This window comes from Idiotropiscis lumnitzeri, unplaced genomic scaffold, assembly GCF_059441095.1.
Source record: "Idiotropiscis lumnitzeri isolate Australia: NSW breed Sydney's pygmy pipehorse unplaced genomic scaffold, RoL_Ilum_1.0 HiC_scaffold_386, whole genome shotgun sequence".
NCBI classification, from domain to species: Eukaryota; Metazoa; Chordata; class Actinopteri; order Syngnathiformes; family Syngnathidae; genus Idiotropiscis; species Idiotropiscis lumnitzeri.
Genome location: NW_028283923.1, coordinates 4,786 through 23,463, shown reverse-complemented (window position 1 = coordinate 23,463; position 18,678 = coordinate 4,786). Strand labels below are relative to the sequence as shown.

General features: G+C 40.9%; 1 long non-coding RNA gene across 2 annotated transcripts; it reads right to left on the bottom strand.

The window, feature by feature from the left end:
- Positions 1-9,735: 9,735 nt before the first annotated feature.
- Positions 9,736-16,563, bottom strand: LOC148314170 (uncharacterized). Of its 2 annotated transcripts, none has more exons than XR_015841924.1 (7): positions 16,422-16,563; positions 15,648-15,767; positions 14,914-15,048; positions 13,475-13,663; positions 11,085-11,180; positions 9,970-10,186; positions 9,736-9,865 (listed from the first exon to the last, which is right to left on the bottom strand). It is a non-coding gene; the product is annotated as an uncharacterized LOC148314170 (long non-coding RNA). The 2 variants fall into 2 exon arrangements; XR_015841923.1 differs by having other exon boundaries at positions 9,970-10,122.
- Positions 16,564-18,678: the final 2,115 nt, after the last annotated feature.

Genomic DNA, 18,678 nt, shown 5'->3' with positions numbered 1-18,678 from the left:
GCCAAATTTCACTTGCCCCGGGCAATCGGGAAGCGGTTAACCGCGAACCCTGAGCTTGCTTTGCATGACTTGAACAATGTCACAAAGAAAAAGGGTACCTCTTGCGAAATCTTTTTCTGCAAATAGATTGCGCCAAGATGCTCTCATGATGTAAATAATGGCAAATAAAAAAACGCGAAATAAAATGAAAGAAAATGTCAATGCAAGCCAAATAAACAAGTGGGTATTATCGGGGAAAATGTGCCGTCTCGAGTACTCTGCTGCGCAGTCGCCACTTGTCATCTATGTAATGCACAGTTAGGCTCAATCAGGGATCCATGTTGCGACCCGACCACAAGTCGGATGTAGATGCAAAATGCTTGACATGTCTAAGCTCCCGGCCCGATGTAGTCCATATCGGGAAATACGGCTTTCATGAAGCGTTTAAATCCTGTGCGCGCCACGTAACTAGAGGAGCTTTATCTTTAGCTATGTGCTAGGCTATCGCGTCCACCTCTGAGACGTTCTCTCGTATGGTGTCGCCTCCGTTCATGGGCTGTTGTCACTTGTCGAACCTTGCTTCTCACTTTGAACTTTCAGCACAGCATGGTTGTGTTGTGGGTGGTGAGAAAGCTTCTGGATTTGAATCGCCAGCAACGAGAGCGACAGACGGGTGGAGTCACATGACTAGAGGCGCTGTAGCGGTCTTAAAGGGGCATGAACATTGCCGCAGACAAAAGGCTTTTCTTTTTTTATTCATCGAATTTACCGACATGGGCAAAATGATTTCGGTCATTGTAATAAATTTCGGTAACGGTAAATTTTCGGTTTATCGCCCAGCCCTATGCTGTAGCATGGCTTTCTTTGCCGTGGGTGTCAAATATTTTACTTTGTTTTCAGAGTGCTTACAGACCTCTTGGTTTTGCCTCAAAATAATTGTCTGCAAAGCAGTCTGTGCCATCCGCATCATTGATGTGCAGGAGTAGCTTGTTGGTAATAAATAGCTGCAAGAAGTCCGCTGTTTGCCGCAGCATCCAGTGGTCCAGCGCTCGCAGTGAAAGTCTTGTCTGGCAGCCCGAACCATCCCCAAACATTTCGAGATGCACGCCCACTAAATTCCAGAAATATAAACATGGACAAACTTGACATTCTTCCAGATTCTGTCTCTTTGCATTGTTTTGAAGTTACTCCTGCAACTTTTCCACTTCTTCGATCCTCCCCATTGTCTGAAAAAGAAGTGTATATTTTGATTTGAAATAATGACCTCAACATACCAATACATTTGTTTATCATCTGAACTGGATTATTTTGAAACAACATTTGGGATGGACATCTGGGATTTGTTGTTGTGTATATTCAGAGTAATCCTTTTCTTGTATATAGCTAAAGCAATAGTCGCTGGCCTTGAAAATGGGTACAAGACTTGACCAAATTAAGATGCCTTAAGGTCTAATTTGCCCCTTCTCTACCACAACCGATTTAGAGGCCATTAGTAACAGATTTGAGAAGACCACTTTTAAAGATATGAAGCCAGAGCTCGGCACCGGACCCATTTTTATTATTTATTATAATTTTAATGTATTATTGAGCAAATGACACAATATGTCAGTAGTGATTACCACAGAAGTCATGTCAAAATAGTGCAAATTCTGAGGTCGACTTCAAATCAGACAGGCGGAGACGAGCGCCAGAGAAGAGATGAGAATCAGAAGAGATGTTGAAGAAGCTAATAACAAAAAAAACAAAAAAACACATCAAATCTCCATGTAGTAGCAACGGGGATGGCTCATGGGGTCAGGAGAAGTGAGCGGGAGATGGGGAGTATGAGGTGCCGTTGGGGACAAAAGTCAGGAATCGCTTCACTTCTGAAATGCACTCTTACACACCAGTGAAATTGTTGTTGCTCATGCATACTTATGAAACGCTATCATACATACGAGTGAAACGCTCTCATACACACTAGTGAAATAGTTGTTGCTCATACACTCGTCAAATGCGCTCATACACATAGGTGAAACATTCTCATACACACCAGTGAAAGGCGCTCAGGCACAATTGTGAAATTATTGTTATTCATAAATACAACTGAAACATGCTCATGCCCATACACGAGTGAAATGCTTTCATACAAACACCCACACTGTTGAAAATGCTGTCATGAACAGAAGATCGCTTACAAATACTAAAATGTAAAAATTAATCATTTATTTAGCAGGGATGCATGGTGGGCGACTTGTTAGCACGATGGTCTCACAATGCAGAGGTCGCGGGATTGATTCCGGCTTTCCTGTTTGGAGTTTGCATGTTTCCCACACGCCTGCGTGGGTTCTCCGGTTTCCTCCCACATTCCAAACACATGCATGGCAGGTTGTTTGGACACCCTAAATTGGTGTGAGTGTGAGCGCGGATGGTTGTTTGTCTTTGTGTGACCTGCGATTGGCTGGCAACCAGTTTAGGGTGTACCCCACCTACTGCCCCAAGATAGCTGGGATAGGCTCCAGCACCCCCCGCAACCCTTGTGAGGAGAAGCCGTACAGATAATGGATGGTGGGATGGCATTCATAATGGACGGCCGCCACGGTGGGCGACTTGTGAGCACGATGGTCTCACAATGCAGAGGTTGTGGGATCGATTCCGGCTCCGGCCTTCCTGTGTAGAGTTTGCATGTTCTCCCAAGCCTGCGTAGTTTTCTCTGAGTTCGCCAGTTTCCTCGCACATTGCAAAAACATGCATCCATTTACTCTGATGCCAATGTTTTCTGTACCTTATGGCAGATTTTTCTCTTTGCCGAAGACTATTAGCACTTGTAGAGCGAGGACCTGTGCCACAGTCGTCAACTGCACCCTAAAATCAGATCATTTTGTATTTTAGACATTACACACTACACAGTTAAAGATGGTCCAAAAAAGAAAAATGGATTAATGTATTTCAACTTACATAATACTCTTTAAAGAGCTGACCAGCTCATTCCCAGAGGTACGTATTGGGGCGTATTGGTCGTCTTTACAGAAGACTCCAGGAGGTAACTCAGGTTTGACCTTCAGCCACAACAGAGTGTTGGGTGTGAGTGCTTCCAAGTCGTTGAGGTCGGAAGATGTCCTTGTGATAGGCCTGCTGTTTATAACTGCTTCAGCCTCACCAAGCAAGGTATATTGACTTTCTTCACCCGAAATTTGTTCTTTTACAGTGACATTCAGGATTTTTCTCACAGACCAAATAAGTCGCTCACAGCTTCCTCCGTGGTGGGAACCTGCTGGGGGATTGCTATGCCACTGAATACCTTTTTGCAGCAAGTGTTTCTCGATTTACTTAGTGTTCCATTCTTTGATTGATTTCTTCATTTCACTGTCAGCTGATCTAAAGTTGGTTCCGTTATCAGAATACATCTCTCTCACTTGTCCTCTTCTGACAAGAAATCTTCGGATTGCGTTGAGACAAGCATCTGTGTCACGTGAAGATGCAATTTCCAGATGTACGGCTCGTACAGCGAGACATGTAAAAATCACGCCGTATCTCTTTACTTGTCCTCTAACCCTACTTACTTAGAATGGACCAAAATAATCAACGCCAATTCTCTTGAAAGGCGGATCGTCAGGTAGCACTCTTCTGATGACTCTAGCAGCTCGAGGTATCCAAAACTGTTGATGCAGATTAGCCATCATGTGGTTCCTTCCAGCGTGAGCTGTAATCTCATGAATGTATCTCAGGACTAGCTTTGTGTTATGTGAATCCTTGGCAAGATGGCTTGCTGTTTTGCTGTTTCAGGCATGGCTGCGTGGCTCAACTGTCCACCAACCCTCATGACACCATCTTGAAGTACTATATTGAACTTGTAAAGTGGGCTACTTTTCTTCACCCTTTTTTGTTTTTCAAATATGGCTAAATCTTTTTTGAAACTTCGCCTTTGACAGTATTTCACAAGTTCTCTTTCTGCTTTATCCAAGTCGTCGCAGGTCAAATACTTTCCTTTGACAGTTCTCTTGAATAAATTCATCTTGCCTTCTTCACCTAATGTGATTAACTCCTTTCTATTTTCCTTTACTCTGTCAGTAAGTCTTTCAGCTTTAGAAACCAGGCTACGGCCTGCTTCAATGCTGTCCAAGACGAATAATGGTTCATCCACTGGCCCAGAGAATCTTTGGGCTACAGTGACTGAATTACATGCACTTGAGTCACTCATTTGACCTCCAGGTCATTAATTGGTAATTTGAAGTGGTTTTTGTGTTTAACTAAATTCCTGGACACTGCCTGATTTTTTTCAGAGCTGTACAACCACTAGAAAGGGTGGTTCCCACAATGTGAGTTTTGCTCAGGTGGCCCAACAATGTCACAAAAACAAGTAGGGGTGTGTGTGTGTGTTTGTATAAGCTACATGTTGGGGACCAACATCGGACAGCACACCCACTGTAGGGGACCAAAATTTTTGTGGGGACCAAAAATCTGGGCCCCACAAAAAAGAGCATTGAATTCAGTGATAAGAAGCTCAGGGGGAGGTCCTGTCAAAGTTTCAGGGCTTCCCAGGAAGGTCACAAAAACAAGACGAGTGTGCTAGAAATGTGTGTGCGGAAAAATTACTCAGGATCGCTGTCTAGTGGTCGGTCCCGGTACTGCACTTACGCACACTTCACACACTCGGCTGGTCTGCGCATGTGCAGGACAGTCTGCTTTATGTCAGGCAGCCACCCTCCCCTCCCCCACAGCCCAACCCGAAAAATTGAGATGTTAGTTAAGTATTTATTCCTATTATTGAGTGAGATTACATATTTTTACTTGGCAGCTGGCACAACAGCTAAGCTTGGAGCACAGTTATTGCAAAATAAAATAAATAAACAGTAACAACAATAACGATTGTTAATATTGTTATACTTTATAGCGTAACCTATTTATACTAATTTTCTGTATGCAATTTCAAGTGCAACTAATATAGTTGTGCATATAGATAGCCACCAAACTCCATACATTAGATAAAAATAAGAGCCACGATGTTAACCAATTAACAGTTCAAGAAAAAAGCAGACATCCAAGAACTTGCTTTGTTACTTTTGCGTGGCCAGAACTACAAACCCCAAAGCAGAGCAAACCCAAAACATCAGAGAAAGTACAATACTTTTGTCAAGGAGTGGTGCTGCTGCTTTGCGATCGCTGCCACCATAGTGAACGCGCTGCCACCATAGTGAACGCGCTCCCACATTCGTGCACACGCACACATGCCACACACCTGTTTTCCACGTCCTGTCAGTCCACTCCGTCGGTCCACATTTATTTCGTTGGTCAGCCATCACGGTTGGGTGCGCACTAGATCGCTGTTAAACCATCTTCTACGCCACAGTCCTCGTGTTCAACAAACATTTCTCCCGAATTCGCCTACCATGCACAACTCTCCACTTTCAAACCGAGCGCCGCTGTTACTTCCGGGTTTTTAGCGCCAAGCACTTGACGCTAGCGTGTGACGTCATGGCGAAATACTAGGTTTTAAAATAAAAATTTTCTTTTTTTTGTACAGTCTAAGTGCATGGGGTTATGATAGATCGAATGAGTATACCTTTATGTACTCACTAACATTTATGTTGATCATAAAATGTTGTTTTGATGAAGAAAACTGTTATTTTTTAGAATCAATTGGCTTAGGGCACCTGGGCAAACTACGGCCCGGGGGCCACTTGTGGCCCGTTAAACGTTTCAATCCAGCCCCCCAAACTTGAAAAAAAATTAAATGAATAAGCCTTGTTAATGGTTTATTTTCTAAATACTGTGGTTTTTCAAAGACATATATATTGTTGTAATGCTTTTGTTCACTTTCGTTTAAAATTAAATGTATTTTAGGACTCATTGTGCCCCCCCCCCTCCCAATCAAAAAGTTTGCCCATCCCTGGCATAGTGGATGGGCCGAGGAGTTTAAAAGGCACACATCATGCATTTTTCAGTCAGTTTTAGCCAGGGCTTGGTATGGGGAAGACCAGCTGGTTTACATGTAATCATTAAATTTTCCCAAGTTTTATTTAAGTTAATTGGACAAAACAAAAAAACGCAATATTCTTCTGCCAGAGAGTATGTAATATTCTTCTGCCATTTTATTGTAGAGGGCCATTTTGAGCCCCTAACAATATTATTCAACCAAGAGATCATGAGTCGTCGCCCACTTACTTTCTGAAGTCAGCTGGGATGTCACGGCTGTGACCCTCGTGAGGATAAAGTGGTTCAGATGGAAAAGTAGGACTAAGGGCTTTTTCTCAGGTTTCCATGCGCAAATCCATGTATATTAGGTTAATTGGAGACTCTAAATTCTCTACTCATCAAATGACATTCGTGACCCTGATGGATAGATAAAATAGATTATTAATCTGCCATGGGAAGTCCAAGGTGTCTGGTAGAAAGAAATGCATTCATACACTCATTACACAGTCAACCAAGCAAAGACACAAAGCCTAGGGCAGGGGCGGGCAAACTTTTTGATTGGAGGACCACAATGGGTTCTAAAATATGACAGAGGGGCCGGACCAGGAGCAGATGGATGGAGTGTTTTGGAAACCTCACCTCATCTGAGAAAAAAAATACATTTAATTTTATATGAAAGTGAATAAAAGCATTCCAACAATAATATTTGTCTTTGAAAACCACAGTGTTTAGAAAATAAAACATTAACAAGGTTTATTCATTAAATTTTTTTCAAGTTCGGCGGCCCGGATTAAAACTTTTAACGGGCCGCATGTGGCCCCCGGGCCGTAGTTTGCCCTCGCCTGGCCTAGGGCATAAACACATACATGTAATATCCAATCCGCTTATTCTCACAAGGATAGCGTGCTGGAGCCTACCCAGCTGTCAACGGGCAGTAGGCGGGGCACACCCTGAAGTGGTTGCCAGCCAATCGCAGGGCACGCAAAGACGAACAACCATCTGCGCTCAAACTCACTCACAAATGCAACCTCCACACAGGAAAGCTGGGTCCCGGGATCGAACCCTGCACCTTGGGACTGCGAGCCGGATGTCCTAACCAGTCTTAACTCATTAAATACTAGCCATTTTCACTGGAGCAACCCACTCAATCCCAGAGTTTTCCTGGGTTTTGACTAATATTGCAAGGCCCACAGAATATTGTATTCTAATGCTATATAGACATGGAGCACACCCGAAGAAAGATGAGACTCTCTTCTTTCAACAGAAAAAAAATGTTTGTTCCTATCTTTTTCCATTCTTGAACAATCGGCATTTGAAAATAGCTAAATTTCATGAAAACTCCAATCCCTGGGGAAAAAACTGAGAAAATGAGCTTTTTGTAAACTGATGCATTTTGACCATAATTTGAACTTTGACACTATTATTTATGGCTTTTATGACACCTCTAACATCTAAATAATGCATGCCTTCTATAAAATAACAAAAAAAAGCACAAAAAATATGTTTTTGATAAAATAAATTTATTTGCACATAACACTAAACGACTGAACTGTTGAACTATGTACAAAAATGAAATACATCAGTGTCATACATACTTTTTTTTTGTGTGATATAAAATAAAACAGTTGCCTTGATGCAAGGGCACACAACATAGTTCACACCACATTCTTGTTTCACTCCGTTTGCCTTTGCGCAAACAGACCCGACACTTTCGTTGTGGTCTGGCTTTGCTGGTCCGTGGAAAATAGGCGAGCTTGTGTTTGTCCACTGGGGTTTGTGTGAAAATAATTGTCTGGGAAGTGATTGCTGGCATCCGCGATGTGCTGCAGAAGCTCATCCGTGAGAAACAGCTGCAGGAAATCAGCTGGCTCCTCAGACTCCAAATTCAGTGGTCCAGGGGTTGCTGTAAAGTCGATTTTCCTCGGTTGCCATCCAGTGTGACGCCATCCGGAACCACTGCTTCCTGATGCACAACCTGTAAATTACAGAAATATAAACAATTGGAAATATATATTTATTGCTGCATTTTATTGCTGGCGTGTGAAGTTTCATATTATAATTTACCTTTCTTTACACCAACAAGACGAGGAGGAACTTTCTTGCCGCGGGATGCACAATCTGTGAATTTTAGAAAGTATGCATGATTACCACACCATTCAGTATTGTTGTTTCCTCGTCGGGGAGGAGATACGCTCGCGTCTAACTGCACATTTATGCGACATTTTCTGCCCGCAAGATGCATGATATGTACAATAAAAGCATGAGGGGTAAAACCACATGTTCAATGGTAACTTGCGAGCGCTTACCTCCTCGTTCGGGGGGATCTGGTGAGGACTCTCAGCTGCTTTGGCTATTGTCCGAAGGCAGGCCGCAAGGCACGCGCACCCTCTTTAGACGCCTGTTTGTTGTGACGACGACGAAGCGTCATCCTCTCAACCAAAGCGTCTCCATCGCCTTGATGCTTTTAGGAAGCTTTTTTTTTTACAAAAAAGCATTCCTCGATCGTCATTTGCTTGGAGGATTTCATTGCTAACGCTACTAATGCGACTGCTGCTAGTGCTGCCGATGCTGCTGCTACCCACGCTGCTCTCCACACTTATAAGTCTACCCCAGGATCCCGCCCCCCATTTGTACCTCTGGCGCAGATTCAAGGCGGATCTTTTGCACCTCTGCCCCCTGCTGGGTGATTTTTACATGATTCACAATGCGGACAAGGCTGATTCTCAGTCAGAGGTTGCATCAGACCCTTATGTACACTATGACGTAAAAAAGACAGGAAACGTACTTATACGTCTTTGGTAGAGGGCGCCATTGCATTAAAAGACGTCTTTGTACGTCTAAGGGAGTAAATGAGTTGAACAAAGTACAGGGTCCTTCACCTGACTACAGATGATCTTCTGGGGACTTTATTTGGTTTTAATCACTTTTGGGGTCTGTATCTATGCACACTCCCTGGTTTTGCTACCTTCCCGGGTACCACATACACACTGCTTAGTTTCTCTGCCTTCGTGGGTACCACATACATATTGCTTGGTTTCTCTGCCTTCCTGGGTACGACATACACACTGCCTGGTTTTGCTACCTTCCTGGGTACCAGTCACACAAACGTCAGACGACTCAGCACATACCGACTGTCTCAGCACTACACACTTTCACTCCAAGGCAGTGCTGTGAACCAACTTACTGACAAGAGGTAGTATTTAGAATTTTAAAAAGTGCTTGAAAGGTTTTGTTCATGTAAAACCAACAGATTATGACATTATTATTATTATTTAAATCAGTATTAAACAGCATCAGCATAGGTTAAAGATATTATACAGACTATATACGATAAAAAAATACTAAACCACCCTTGCTTTTCCGTCATTTCTTGTATAAGTTAACACACAGATGTATAACATTTGTTTATACAAATATAACGATTAAAAAGTAGCTGATTAGAGTTTTAATTTTGTATTCATTAATCTGTAATAAAAATGGACATATTTTGGTTAATAAAATTAACAAGAAATAAAAGTAAAGGGTGTTCTAATACTTTTTTCAAGATTGTCCTAACATACATTTAATGTTTACAGTATATGTCTTCGGAAGAAGCGCAGCATTAGATTTTTTTTTTTGTTCTCTCTCTTTGACTTCTGAATTTGAATTTCTGTCACAGATGTGCTTGAATTCTATTTTGGATGATTTGTGTTAAACTGCACAAATATTTGAAGAGCCATAGAATTCAAGAATCACACCAGTGCTGCTACTCCTCCGAACGGGTGAACGCCCTTGATTAACAACCTGCGTTGAGGTGGCTTTTGAGATTCGTGGTGTGGGAGAAAAATCTCTGAAGGCATTCTTAGACTTCAAGAGAGGGTCCACAATTTTCAAAGATTCACTTCCGTCTGAATCAGAGGCCTCACTTGTATCCGGAATATATTCATCTCCACTGTCATCTGAGTTGGAGTAATAATGCTTATCCATTCCAAAGTCAGCCTGTTTTTTTAATCTAAAAAACAACAACAACGAAATATAAAGGATAGAAGGCAGGAGACCAATAAAATATATGCAATTTGCTTGTAAGATTCCCTGAAATCTATATGGGTTGTTTACCTGTATACTTTTGGTCCTCCTGAGCCTTGGGATAGTAATATGGTCTGGGTCTGAGGCGCAAAGTTCAGGGGCAGGATTTGACAATGATTCGTCAGAATCTGTGTCGTTATTCCAAGGAAGATTCAGCCCATATTTTTTGTCCAAGGGAGGAGACTGGGTTGCATCAGAGTCCAAGAGAAAATTGAGAACCCATTAAATACTTAATCCCCAGAGGAATCTGCACAGAAAAAGGTCTTAATTCTATTTGAAAAAAAAAAAAAAAACTAAAATATTGATGAATGATATGACAAAATAATGTAATAACAAAATTAATTGACCGTAACAAAAAGCTCCCGGGAGGAAAACTACATTAAATGTTTTTTTAACAGGGCAGTGAAAATATTGGAAAATAAAAACGATAATAAATAAAATAATATAAAAAAAGAATTCAATGTGTATCGATGGACCCATATGAAATACTTATATCGCTATGTACTTATCAGCCATATCGCCCAGCCCAATATGTAACTGCAACTTCAAAACCTCGGGCCATAACAGGATTGTAACATGGGATGCATATCTTCATTCCTAAATTTGTAGATCCCGAGGAGGCTGCTCAATGGTCCTGGTAATCTAAACCTCAACCAATTCGGTCACAGCCAATGTTCTCCATCCTTGTTAAGAAGTTTTGAAATGATTTAATAGATATACTATTGCAAACTATACCAGAATTTTAGACATTTTAAACTTTTGATCACAATTTTACCTATTTTCTAAAAATCTGAAGAATCCACATGCCAAATCACCTGCTGTAGACACATAGGTTCTGTTCTGACAGATAATTCAGTTACAGGTTGTGTACTTAAAGCCAATAAGAGGGCAATGCAGCAGTCGACAACCTGACGAAAGCTTAAGTCTCCCAATGAGAGAACTGTAGTGGCTGGTAGGTTCTTAGATTGTAACATAGTAAAGACATATACTAGGCATAACTGTATATCATATGATGATGAGGGAAAATATTATTAGCTACGATTTATGTCCAGATATATTAGAAAACTTGTCCAACCAGCACAGGTCTATCTAACTGTAATTTTAACATCTCAAGACACGACAGGATGACCACATGATACGCATACCTCCTTTTCAGAGTCTGTCAAAACTTGAGAAGGCTGCTTCGATGTTCTGGTGGCATCAACCTCAGCCGATTCAGTCATTGTCGGTTGTCCTCCATCCTAATGAACAAGTTGAATATTAATTTAATGAATTAAAAAAAGAAAATGGATCAGAATTTTACACATTTTAGGCTTTGGCCACCCAAAACAAAAACTAACAAGTTCACGAATGAAACAAAACCAATTACTTTAGCGCATGACAATTAATCTTCAGTAGAGATATGTTGTGACTGATATTTCAGTCACAGGTTGTCTTTTGAACGCCACCAGGGGCGCAATGGAGCACAGGACAGCCAAAAGTCTTCTTGTCGGACACCTGTAGTGGCTGGTAGGTTCTAAGATTATAACATAGTAAAGGCACATACAACTCCTAACTGTATTTCATATGATAATGAAGGAAAAGATGATTAGCTATGATTTATGTCAACAATAAAAATGGCTCTACGGGGTCCCCACAAACACAAACCTGACAGTTGGGTGTCAGATGGCCAACATACCTGACACGCAATTCAACTCAACTGGACCCCACAACACAAGAAAAAGCTGAGTGAGCCTCAAACCAGACATACACATTCACTGACAAATATCCTGTGACACCAGATATATTAGAAGTCTTGTCTAATCAGCACACGTCTATCTAACTGCAATTTTAACATCTCGAGACACGACAGGATGAGTACACGATACGCATACCTCCATTTCTGAGTCTGTAAAGCCTGGAGGAGGCTGCTTCGATGTTTTAGTAGCATCATAAATTTATTGAATTAATTATATTTGAGGTTGGATTAGATTTTTACACATTTTAAGCCTTAGCCACCCAAAACAAAACATAAGCTCATGAATGAAATAAAACTAATTAATTTCGCCCATGCCAATTAATCTTCTGTAGACACGTGTTGTGACCAGTGTTGTTTTTGGCAGGCATTTTAGATTTTGTCCAAGTCATTTGGACAAAGTGCTGATTTGTTTACATCACATTTAGTCATCCCAATTCGTTATAGTTTTAGTCCAGTTTTAGTCAACGAAAACTAAAAAAAGGGTTTTAGTCCAGTTTTAATCGACGGAAACGCAAAAAAAGTTTTACCCTAGTTTTCGTCAATTTATTCACAAAGGTTTTAGTCCAAGCGGCACGGTGGCCCAACTGGTTAGCAGGATGGCCTCACAATATTGAGGTCGTAGGTACGATTCTGGCTCCGGCCTTCCTGCGTGGGTTTCCTCTGGGTAATTCGGTTTCCTCCCATATTCTTAAAACATGCATGGCAAGTTGCTTGGACACTCTAATTGCCCCTAGGCATGAGTGTGAGCGTGGATGGTTGTTCGTCTATGTATGCCCTGCGATTGGCTGGACACCAATTCAAGGGTGTACCTCGCCTACTGCCGAAGACAGCTGGGATCGGCTCCAACACCCCCCGCGACCCTAGTGAGGAGAAGCGGTACAGATAACGGATGGATGGATGGATGGGTTTAAGTCCATTTGAGTTAAAACAAGGCATTCAAGGTTTCCACCCAATAACAAAGACTTTTGGATGGACTACAAAGGATTCTTCATTACAAACAGAAAAAAGTGGCAACAGTGGAATCAATGCTCACTGCTCCAAAATAAGCAGAGAAGCAAAACATTTTGTTGGGCAACTGTCGTGGCTTTATTTCACTAAAAGCAACATAAAATAATTTATGAACCACATGCTAACAATTTTGTCTCGTCAACGAAAAAAATTCATGTACATCACGTCATGTTTTCGTCATAAAAGAACCTCGTTTAGCTTGTCATCGTCATTAAAAAAGGGGCGTTAACGAAGTATTTTCGTCATAGTCATCAGTGACGAAAACAACACTGGTTGTGACTGATATTTCAGTCCCAGGTTGTCTCCTGAACACCACCAATTGGGCAAGGGGGCGCAGGAAAGCCTGGGGTCTTCTATTTTTACAGTATAGAAAGGCTAAATATCAAATTGAAACAGTGTTTTATATCATGAATATACAGGGTTGGTGCTGGTTCTGGTAGGGAAACCACAACATAAAGATGTCCTTAATTAGTCCCACAATGGGGATATTTGCAATATGGCATATGATGGCCTAACAGGGCCACCGCCCAGAAAAGAGTAACGCAGAACTTTGTAATACTGTCACTCCCTGACCAGTTCGTTGTTCCTGAAGAGCCAAACTTTGACTCAGACCCACAAATTTGAATTACAGATAGTGGACAATGGAGAACTCCCCCAGTCAGTCAGCATGTTCAACTTCCATAGAAACCTCAACATACATTTATTAGATTGCCAAACTAATTGGAAACTACATCACCAGAACACCACAAGTGGGCTCTGTTATTGTACTTAAAGATGCATCTTACAAACCTGTGTTCTCCAAGGCCAGCTGGTCCATAGTCTTAAGTTATTTCTTCGCCAACATCAATGTCTCGGAGCGCAAACAGACAGAGGTGTGGTCTGTCCTCTGTTGTCTTCTTCTTCATTTTACAGTTGGGGTGCATGTGGTCATCATTAACCAGTCTTCCCAGACTGCCATCTTCTTGAGCGGCATCAACACTTAAAATAGATTTAAAAAAAAAAAAAAAAATTATTCAATCAATGTCAGAAATTAATCTTTGAGACAATCTTGTGTACACAAAACATAAAAATAGGAAATCCACAATTTTTAAATCTTCTAAATCAAATCATACAATAAATTTCTATTGGAATCAGGCCCTATTAACAGCTTGTCTTTGAGACTTCATGGTCTATATTTTCATTTGTACAGATTCAACGCATGAATAAAAGTAATTACCGTATTTTCGCAGTCATAAGCAAACAAAGCGCCCTGTCAGTCGATGCGTCCATTAAATGGACAAAGTACCACTCACGTCCATCAGCCCTTGTCATCAACGAGCTGTTGGAAGTGCATGTTAGCACACCCTGCTGGGCAAAGAGTGAGTTGTCCATGCTTACAATCGACCGTGACAAATACACCATCTGACTATAATGTTTGGGTGATGGTGTTGGAAAAAGCTGGACAAAGGGCAGCTGTCCACAATGTTTTAGTCTGTCTTATCATTTATGTTATTGCAAGCAAGAAACGTCCCAGGTTTAGACAACAGACAAAAAGTCCAAAGCATAACAGCACATCTCTTTAAACAGCCATGCAAATCTCTCTAAACAGCTATGGGATTGTGGGTCTCTGCTCCCAGAATGCATTGCTTGAATTAGCTAAGGCTGAGTGGCTTTTGTATTATTTTCATTTTTTTTGGGTATATTGATGGCATGAGAGATACATGTTTGTGTTAATCTTATTTCTATGTTTCATTGTTTGCTTGTATGATGAGTTTTTTATTTTTTTTTGAAACCGTGACTCTAAGGAGTGTGGTGAGCAGCCAAGTCCCTCCCCTGACGTTGCTTTGTAGGCTATTGCCAATGCACCTAATATTGGCCTGAGCCATTGTCAGCTATTGTCAATAGAGACTTGGCGTCTGCTGCAACAATGGGGTGATTGCTCATGTTATTGGGGCATAGTAGGCTGCTATCGGCTGTGTCAGTGTGGGCAGCTCTGCCAAGTTCATGCTATGCTAACAGCAGCTGTGCTATTGTCTTGTCAGGCGGTGCGTCCAGTATATGTTACAAAGACAGAAATAGCGGCCTCAACAGGTGTTGCGCCCTTTGACACGGCGCGTCTTTTGGGTGCGAAAATACGGTATACATTTTTGCTTAGAGAATGATTTTTCCCCTAACACTTATGGGATGAGTATGTGTTTATTTTTTTAAATAAAAACAAAAATAAGATAACATCTCAATCTTTGCCTCACCTCCAAAAAGACAGTGCCTCTTCCATCCATCTTCCTGCGTTGAGATTTATCAGAATCTATCAATTTTCCTCTGTACTCCATAATAAAGAATAAAGTCGTCTTTCCTGAAAGGGGCCTTGGTAAATACTCCTCGACCTAGTTAACAGGGAAATCAAGATAGCTTCGTCATATTTTTAAGCACACAAATAAGGAGTCATCATATTCATTTGGGCCACTATACTAATGTAGGGTGGTTTGAAACATTGCTTCTTGTGAGGGATAGAGCAGAGCCCTTCTTTATGATTTTAAAGGAACAGACCAGCCAAAATTCATTTTCCAGCATTGCATTAGCCAGTATGTATTAGGACTGAAAGTACAAATGTCAATGGCACCTGGTTACGTAAAAAAAAAACTTTAAGATTATTTAGTTTCATAACAATGACATACACTGTATACACAGTCATATTGGATCGCGTCACGTGATCTCTGTGACGTATAACGTGCTTTACACTAGACTATCAATATCGGACTTGTTCACCGGTCTATTGTGGTATAAAAATGCCGGAGGGCGTCATCAAGTACAGCCTTAATTTAGATCGAACTCCTACCATCAGGTTTCACGCTCACTGAAATAACTTGAAACTGACAAAGAAAAGGTCAAGACACTCTTAATGTAAAATAACCACTTAAAAAACGATGTCAGCTTGGTTATCAGAAAACAATAATATATCTTAGCAAAAGCGTTAACATCATACCTTTAAATGAGTTTATATACTTCGCTTCTAACTCTGCAGTCTTGTCCAGACCCTTGACTGCATGTTCAATAGTATCCTGCTTTGGGGACTTCCTGCATCTCAGGGAAGGCATTGTTTATTCTATAAAGAAAAAAGACAGTTTTGTGTTGAGAATTATTAATACTATAGGCTAAATGGAGTTTTAACAATATCAGTGTAAGAAAAATAAATTATAAATTAAAAAAATATCAATCCCTCCATCCCAATTAACGATTTCAAACATAATAGTTTATATTGAAGTTTAAACAACAGACAGATTTATGCAGTGTGACTACAAAAATCTTACCAAAATTGCATTCACAGTAACCTTTGCTTTAAGAATCATGTAATTAACCAGTGAACATCGTGTCTTACACAAAAATTAATGACAGAAATTATCATGGTACTTGCATTCTGTTGTTCTATAACAAAAGTGCAAGCTGTTAGCTCCGCAAAGCTAACGCAACAAGCTAGCGTCCCTCGTGCTCACATTCAATGCAAACCTGACCACCGGATGAAAATACGCGTCGGTTTAGTTCTTTAAATGAGTAAAAGCACCATGACGTTTTATAATTATTCAATGCTTAACTGGAGCTCGTCAATTATGTCGATGTAGGAGCACATGTTTGCTAGGCCAGTGTTGTAGGCCCACATCCATGGTGCTACTTTGTATAGTGTTTTCCACACAACTATCTCTAACCATGAACAAATGCACTGGAGGCATGTTTTGAATAAAAACAAACGAAAAACACTTACCTCTCCGTTTCAACAGCAGTTCGAACTTCGAAGTGGTGATATTCTCCAGCGTTAAGCACCAGCTCGAACTGCGAATAGGTCAAATTCAACAGCGTCTTTTTTCTGTCTTAATAAGGACGCGATGAGAGGAGGAGCGCTTGCCTTTTCGTCAGCACGCCCCGCGCGGGTGGTGCTGCTTTATCACTCTCTATCTGTGCCCGCCCGCCGGCATGTCGATAGAAAAATAATATTCCTTCAAACATTACTTTCATCTTCTTAACGTTTTGTAGTGAATTTAACAGGTTCATCACTTTTTTCAAATACACCAATGGAAAACAGGTCTTAATTGAGGAAACATACAAAGAGCGTCTCACAAACACCTTATGATGAGCAATGTAATTTGATCACGTTTTTTGTCACTGCCTGGACGTCGGTTCACTGGCCTGGTGGCAGTGGCTTGTAGACACTGTCACTGAGTGGGAACGGATCTCAAGGTGGGTCAAACTAACCCAAGCAGTGGATCGGTCCGTTTTTTAAATTTATTAATTTTTTTATTTTATGTATTTATTTATTATTTAATACAAGGGCTTCGGCTCACTACCAGTGGGCGGGACCAAAGAATTTGGGTTTCCTTTGAGCTAGGAGGCAGTCAAAGGCAGTCCAATCCCCGGCAACATAAAGCGCCTAGCTCTGGGGACATGGAATGTCATTTCTCTGGTAGGGAATGAACCCGAGCTGGTGTGTGACTAGACCAGTGGTTCTCAATTATTTCCTGTCATGCCCCCCCTACCAAGAAGAAAACAATTCGCACCCCCCCCACCACAATTTTTTTTTACATTTCGTACTAATGTACATGTTCTTTGCATATTAATGTTAGATTGTCAATAAAATATCTTACCTTAACAAAGCTAAATTGATAAAAAAAAATATCATTTTGAGAACGACTATTGTGAGGATCTCGAAACTCAGTACTCTGTGGTGCTAATATTGATGAGATGATAAATATGTTGAAGCCACAGAACAAAAAGATTAGATATTGTTTGGAAATTAATGACGTACATAACAAAGGAATATCAGCCTTGATTGGAGTACATTACTGCATTTAAATTTTTAATAAAAATGAAACAATTATTGATGTTATGACCACTATGAAGAATTTAAAAAAACAATATATAGGGATAATTATAGTTTTCATTTTGTTATGTTTAGTCTGTTCATGTTGCATTATTTTTATGACAAAGATGATGGTTAATCGTAGGTTTGTTGCCCAAATGTACCGTTACAACCTGATTAATGTTGAGAATGACGAACTCAAACTGGACACTAAAACGTAAAAACACATGGACTTCTTGCCCCTGTCCACACACGTGCACACACACACACACACCATACACGAAGATCCGGGAGGTAAGGACGGCTGTCCTCTCCTACAACGAGGCAAGGGCCTCCACCAAGTCACCCCAGGGACAAGTTTTATTCCCTGATGGTCATCAAATTATGAGGATCTCATTCTACGCCGGAAGGGAGGAGGGGAATTTTTCCCTAATGTGAGGTTTTCGCTCCTCCACTGATGATCACACTGTTGTATGATTTCATTATGATGATCTGTCTTAAAGCCGTAAGGACATGATTTTTAAATCCACAACAGGGGGGAAATGTAAGATGGGCTGAGGATAGGTAATCAGTTTGTGTATTCATAATCATGTTTTTATACACTCATTAATGTTTAACACACACAGAGACACTTACTTGTTATTTTAACACACACACACACAGACACCGTATCCTGAAGATGTGTTTAGTTAAACTGACCTTGGGTTATGATTTTCTGCCTGCTGGAGTCCCTGGTGATTAGTTATTGATGCTTTAGTTAAACTGACCTTTATACCGTGAGTTATTGATGTTTTCTGTCTCTTGGTGATTAGTTGTTGATGCTTTTCTGTCTTCTGGTGATTAGTTATTGATGAGTTAGTTTCAATAAAAAGGCAGAACGGAGGGTGAGAGTCAGAGGGTGTGCGGGATTGAACTGGCAAGACGGCTGTTTCGCCTCCTGGCTCCCTCTCCCATTCTGAATGGCACAAAACGAAAACTTTAGTAAGTTATTTCAGTCTAAAAAAGGCGTCAGGGCATTTTTAAACCGGACAGTAAGTCGTCACTGTCTTGGTTCCTTTTTGTGCCTTGACCCATCCCGGAATTATTGAAAGGATGCAGTCCTATTTACAGGCCCCAGTGACACCCCAGGTTTCTGTTGTTTGTACGAGGGCGCTTAATAGGTACT